Consider the following 6,913-nt stretch of genomic DNA (forward strand, 5'->3'; position numbering starts at 1 on the left):
CTTTTTTATGCCTTCACAAGGCACTTTAACCCTAGTTGCATTTTAGGGTACAATAACCCCCTTTTCTTTTTTGTCTTCACATGGCATTATAACCCTGGTTGCATTCTAGCCTCTAGGGCACAATAATCCTATTTTTTGCATGTCTTCACAAGGACATGATATCTCTTATTTTTGTCTTTCCTAAATCTTTATACGGTCTGGTATTCCCTAATTTCTATTTAGGGTATGAACTCCATATTTTTCTCCTTTATAAATTTGCGCAAGATACACCATTCCCTGGTTGTCATTCTCGGAAACATAATCCCCTATTTTTCTTCTTTAAGTCTTCAAAAGGTACGACATCTCCTGATTCTCATTTAAATTCTTTTTAATTCCTTTTCATGCTCGAATAGGATACAACACACATTAGTGAAAAATAAGAATCATCAATTTTGTGAACACCTAATTTTTGATCAAAACATAAAAATTTTACACCCAATTTTAATACTTAAATATTATTATTTCAGTAGGGTTATATTTAAAATAAATGAAAAACTAAATAAACTGAAAATTACAACAAATTATAAGCTCACTTTATGATTAAAGTTTAATAAAGAAAGCTTGTGAATTTAATGTATTTGTTTTAATCTTTCAACTTTTAACTAGTCTAAAAAATAATAATAATAATAATAGTACATATTATAAAAAGGTAGATAAAAAAATAAAATAAAAAGAAGAGTCCTAAAAATTTCAAATTACCTTACCTTTATCCTAATTACCCCCAACTTCCTTAACTTATTTCCTAAAAATCCTCCTCCCATTAAATTTATTTTATTTTTTTATTCTATTTATTTACTTATTTTTCCTCTTGCACGATCTTTTCTCACTTTTTTTACATGTTTCTTTTTTTTTGTTTCTTTCTTTTCTCTTCGTTCTTTTTTTTATTATTTTTTTATTATTATTATTATATTTTATTAATTGTTTGTTAATATTATATTACTATTTTATTTTATTCCCTTATCTCAACCCTAAAATTCTCAACTAGATTTCAAACTAAACTCCCCACTCTTTCACGTTCCTTTAAGTTAGCACCAAACTCACACCTAAAATATTATAAAAACACGCTCAGTAGAGAGATTACAGAGGCAGACATACATACACACAGGAAGGAAAAAAAAAACACAGAGAGAAAAATATAACAAAAGTGAGTTTTATTTTTTGAGAATTAGGTCAGCGTTCGAGGTTTCGCTCAAGGTTTCGGATTCGTGGCTCTTTAAAGTTAATATTAGCTATTAACTTTGGAAATCAGTAGATAGTAGCAGTTGTTTTTTGTGGTATCAATTTTCGCAGCGAGGTAACTCTAAATTCTCGCATGATTTAAATAGAATACTTGTATGAAAACTCGATTCCAATAATATGAAGTTCTTTGAATCGCATATTATTATTATTATGTAACATCAATCTGTGATGCATGTTGTGATTATTTTTGAGAATTTATGAATGCTTAGGAAAACGGAACCGAAGTTGTTTCTTGTTAAAAAAAAAATAATATAAAAATAAAAATAAATGATGTACCATACATTTTTTTATTTGTCTTATGCTCTTTAGATGCAATTGATATTAAAATTGGTTTCATGATATTTAATTTTGAATAAATAATATTTCTTGGAGCTTAGTTTTCACTTAAGAAATTTTGTTGAAATTATTTGTAGACTTGTTAGCTTTTGATGTAAATAAAAAATAAAAAACTTAACTAATTAATGATTCAGAAATGCTATCTGGAATATGTTTTAGTCCTTTTATTTTTATTTTGATAAAAATAGTTTATCTTGATATTAAGCATAGGAAAACTATTACTTTAAGTGGAATTGTTAATTAAGAGGAGAAATAAATCTCATTTAGAAATTAAGTATTAAGAATAATACTATTATTATTATTATAAATAATAATAATAATAACAATAATAATAATAATAATAATAATAATAACAATAATAAAAAATAAAGAAGAAAACTAATGAATTTTTTTTTTAATTGAGAAAGTATAAAAAGAAAAGAAGAAAAATTTTAAAAATAAAAAAATAAAAAGAAGAGCAATAACGTGAAAAAAAAAAATGAAATAAAAAGGATTAAAAAGAAAGAAAACAAAAACATAAAAAAAAAAAAAGTAAGAAAAAGACAAACAGAATGTCAAAAAAAAAAAAATAATAAATAAATAAACAAAAAAAAACAAAAGAAAGAATTAAAAAAAAAAATAAAGAAGAAAAGTAGAAAGAAACAGAACAAAAACTTAAAAGAAAAAAAAATACGAAGAGAGAAACATAATGAAAAAGTAAAATATAAAATTAATAAAACCAAAACGTAAAAAAGGAAAAAAAGTAAGGAAAAGAAAAGAGATTAAAAATCAAGAAGGAAAAATTTTCTAAAAAATAGTCCTAATCTATTTAGAATTTCTTGCTAAAACTAATTCCAGATCACATAAAATTTTATTTCTATTTTAAATCTAACTAAAAATACAATCCTAAAATACTCAAACTCAAAAAATCTCAATCCTACACAAATTCTAAGTCCTAGCAATTAGATACCTATATATTTTCTATCCATAATAAAAATAAATAAATATAAATACATGAAAAAGAAAAGGAGAAGAAAAGAAATTACAAGACATTTCAAGATTTGTAAATATCCACCTATTAACTTTACTTTATTATGTTTGAATAAATTTATGTGATATATATTTTTTTTAATTAACGAACATATATTAATATAATATAAATAGGTTTAAAATAAATCAAATAATGAGGTAAATAACTTTTATTATTAAGCTAATAATACAATATCCAAATATTAATTTAAGTCATATGTGTAGTCAATAAAGCGATCGTGTTAGAATCACGGTACTCGAGGGGTGCCTAACACCTTCCCCTTGGTCAACAGAATTTCTTACCTGAATCTCTAATTCGCAGACCAATAAAAATAAAGAGACAAATTTCCTTTTGATTAGGGATTTAAATAATAAGGTGACTTGGAACGCCAAAACTCAATTCCAAGTGACGACTCTGAATAACAAAATAATCCCTTTTCAGAATGTCACTTTAATTGAAAAAACTCTTTTTCTTTCAAAATATACTTAAATTAATTTTGAGGGAAAATAAAGGGGTGTGACAGATGGCGACTCCGCTGGGAAAATAACCAGAATTCGAGCTTGTAAATATTGAGTTGTATATGACTTTATTTATTTATTTCTTCATTTATGTTTTGGATATTGTATTTGTTGGCTGAATGTGCTAATTGTTTTTTTTTTTTTACTATTTTAATATTATTTGAATTGCATTATAACTGTCTTCTCTCACGCACCCCTCTGAGTTTTCTATAATACAATTATGGAAATTGCGACTGCGCACCCCACTTCTGTCAAGATAGCCAGTGGATCTTCAGTCCATGATGAAGAATTTTTAATCACACATGTTTAGAATAGGGAGCACCCATGCACAAAGCCAGAAAGCGCTGCTACCGGTACGTTGCTACTCCCTAACTCGAGTTGTCCGCTCGTTTTACAGCCAGTCTAGATACCTTTCTCCATAAGTTCAACTTTAGTAGAACTGAAACCTTCAGACATAATATCCTTACTAGGTTCCGCTTAATCTGCATCATGTGCATTTAACTTAGCAAGACTCGGCATGGGGCCGGGTCTGTCTAGGACATGTACCTTTTCTTGAGACCATCATGTACATTTTTGTGCTACTTATTGCATCATGTGAAAGACTATAACAAATGTTGACCGGCTTTAAATAACTGAGTAAAAGAAGAAACGTCAATTTTTACCCCCTTTCAGCTAATAATTCAAGACAAACAAAGTGAAAATAATATATATATAATTCAAGATAAACAAAGTAAAAATAATATATATATATATATAACCCTCAATTGTATTCTCGCTTTTATCAAAACATCAAGTTTTTTTTAAAAAAATAAAATAATAATAGTAATAAATGGATAATAATAATAATAATAATAATAATAATGCATATAGAAATATATATATGTCTTCAAATTTGTTTCAAATAGTGCATGTCCAACCTCTTTTTATTTCTTTTTCTTTCTCTTCTTCATGATTCACTTATCAAAATTATCTCCTTATCCGGTCATTCTCTCCGAAAACAACCTAGGCTTCCCCCAAGAAAGGTCAACAAAAGTCATTTTCGAAAGAATGACCATTTTAGGCATTCTGAGTCATTTTTCATATATTTCTTTTTTAACTACTCCGACAAATGATTTCGAATGATCAAAATTTCATAAGTTAAATTTGGTTTTAAATCGTGAGTTTCTTTTCCTAACCAGGTAATCATGAGATCGATGAGATGTGATAAAAGACCAAAGGATGAAGTAGTCGAAATGGTCAATGATCCCCCAAAGTTCATGATCATGGATAAAACCCCACCACTACTCATGGCTTGGTGGAACGATATGCATGAGTTTAGGCGAACTGAGATATTCAAACATCTTGGTTTCCTCACAAATATCATGAGATTTAGTCCTGATAGAGATTTGATCGAGGCTTTGATCCCTTTTTGGGATTCTACAAGCAATGTGTTTCGCTTTAGCGATTTTGAGTTAACGCCTACATTGGAGGAGTTGGGTGTTTTCACAGGGTTAGGCAAGGATCTCCGAAGCAAAACACTCATAGCCCCAAGAAGCGTCAGCGGGAACAAATTTTTAGAACAAATGCACATCATCTATCCTAATAAGGAGTGTTTCGATAATGGGTTGGTTTCCTTGGAATTTCTATACTCAAGATATGGAAAGAAAGAAGGATTTTCAGACTACGGGAAGCAACTTAAAAATGGGCAATACCTCCCTACTTGGGAAAAACATAGACAAGAAGCATTCATGGTGGCCTTTTTGGGAACCATGGTTTTTCCACGGAGGGATAAAAAAATCAGTATTCGTCTGTCGGGAATAGTCGTTGTTATGATGAAGAAAAAGAAATCCACTATCTTGCCAATGATGTTGGCTGACATTTATCGTGCTTTGACTAAATGTAGGGAAGGGGAAGACTTTTTTGAAGGTTGCAGCATTCTATTGCAAATGTGGTTTTTGGAGCACTTGTATCGCCATCGTTTTGCGACAGATTTCAAATCTGAATGGACGAATTATATTTTGAGCCACCCAAACAGGATGAAGGAATTAGTAGACAAATTGCCAAAAGGTATCAAAGCGTGGAGACATTATCTTCTTAAATTAACTGCATCTGATATTACATGGAACTATCATTGGTTCCCTGCGAGTGAGGTAATTGTTATGTCTTCCTATCGGCCATTCTTTGTTCTGACAGGCCTTCGAGGATTCCAACCATAAATACCCATTCGGGTGCTACGCCAACTAGGACAAAGACAAATCTTACCTAGGGCCGAGGATACACAGAGTTTCATATGGGAGGTGTCGTCTGAAGATCGAGATCGAGAATCAGAAGCTCAAAAGATTTGGGGTAGTAGTTGAACTTTAAGCTCGAAAGCTATGGTAGACGATCGTGTTGAAGGAGAAGTAGACCCCTCATACCTCCATTGGTTCTCTGATCAAGCCCCTCTCAAAGTAATGCTCGAAGGATCAGCGCGAGAACTCAGAGATCGAGAAGAGGAAATTGAAGTCAGAATCAAGCAAGCTAGGCTTGAGGTGGAAAGAAATTATAGGTCTAATCTGGATATCCTCAGTAATGATCTAAAGAATGCTAGAGAAGAGTTGGCTCAACATGATGCAATATTCAAAGAGAGAGTTAGGTTGATTCAGAAAAGGGTTGAAAAGGAACATCAATCCACCATTCAAACCTTACATGAGAATTTGGGCATTGTCACAGGCGCTATGGAGCAACAAGAGGAGGAGTATAAAAAGAAAAGACCTTAATGTACACACAGGCTAGACTACAAAATCAGTTAAAAGCTTCGATGGGACGAGAAACAGACATAGCAAAGCGTTTCATACCGTATCAAGCAGAAGTCGCAATCAAGAGAAACCAATGGATGGGGGAGCGTGAAGAACTTCATAATCAAATCGAAGAGCTTCAGGCACATGAAGAGGATTTGACCCACAGGGTTGATACTACTCAAGAATGGTTGCAGANAAATGGACACTTTTTACAATCTACTTTTGGGTAGGCCATGGATCCACCTGGTTAGAGCTGTGCCGTCTACTCTGCACCAAGTGGTCAAGTTTGAGCATGATAAACTTGAAATCATTGTCCATGGTGAAGATGATCTCCCAATCACCCGAGATCCTTCAATACCATGCATTGAGGCCAAAAAAGGTTGTGAATCCCTCAACTATCAGGCTTTTGAGATTATAACAATCAATCAGTTTTCGGAAGGGAAGCCTATACCACAACCTCATCTATCATCTGCTTCAGTCATGGTAGTGTCCCAGATGGTACAGAACGACTACGAACCTGGAAAGGGACTAGGGTTGTCTTTGCAAGGAATTGTAGATCCCATCAATTTGATGGGTAATCAAGAGACATTCGGTTTGGGTTTCAATCCAACTAGATTTGATAGAAAATGGGCAAAAGATCGTAAAAGAAATGTTTGGAATTTGTTGAAGCCAATCCCTTATATTGCTCAATCCTTCATTAAATCTCGAGGTGAACCAAGTCCAGACTTCCCTATCCAGAATGATGTGGATGAAATATGTCAAGGTATCAAGGAAATGTTTTATGATGTAAACATGACTCAGATGGGTGAATGCACTAGTCATATGGATGTGCAATTCGTCGGCCCGAATGTCCAGCTCAACAACTGGGAAGCCACTCCTCTCCCTACAAGGAGGGAGTCTTGGTAGTTTATTTTGCTGCTTTTAATTTATTTATTTGAATTATTCTCAGGGTTGTAATTCAAATCTTCTAGTTGTCTCACTTTGGTGTTAACCCTTCTATCATTTCTCATTTA

General features: G+C 31.9%; 1 pseudogene; it reads left to right on the forward strand.

Annotated features, from left to right (window-relative positions):
• The first annotated feature begins 3,443 nt into the window (after positions 1–3,443).
• On the forward strand, positions 3,444–5,336 carry LOC125842929 (uncharacterized; annotated as a pseudogene).
• The last annotated feature ends 1,577 nt before the right edge of the window (positions 5,337–6,913 follow it).

Source organism: Solanum stenotomum, chromosome 10 (assembly GCF_019186545.1).
Source record: "Solanum stenotomum isolate F172 chromosome 10, ASM1918654v1, whole genome shotgun sequence".
In the NCBI taxonomy this organism is placed as follows: Eukaryota; Viridiplantae; Streptophyta; class Magnoliopsida; order Solanales; family Solanaceae; genus Solanum; species Solanum stenotomum.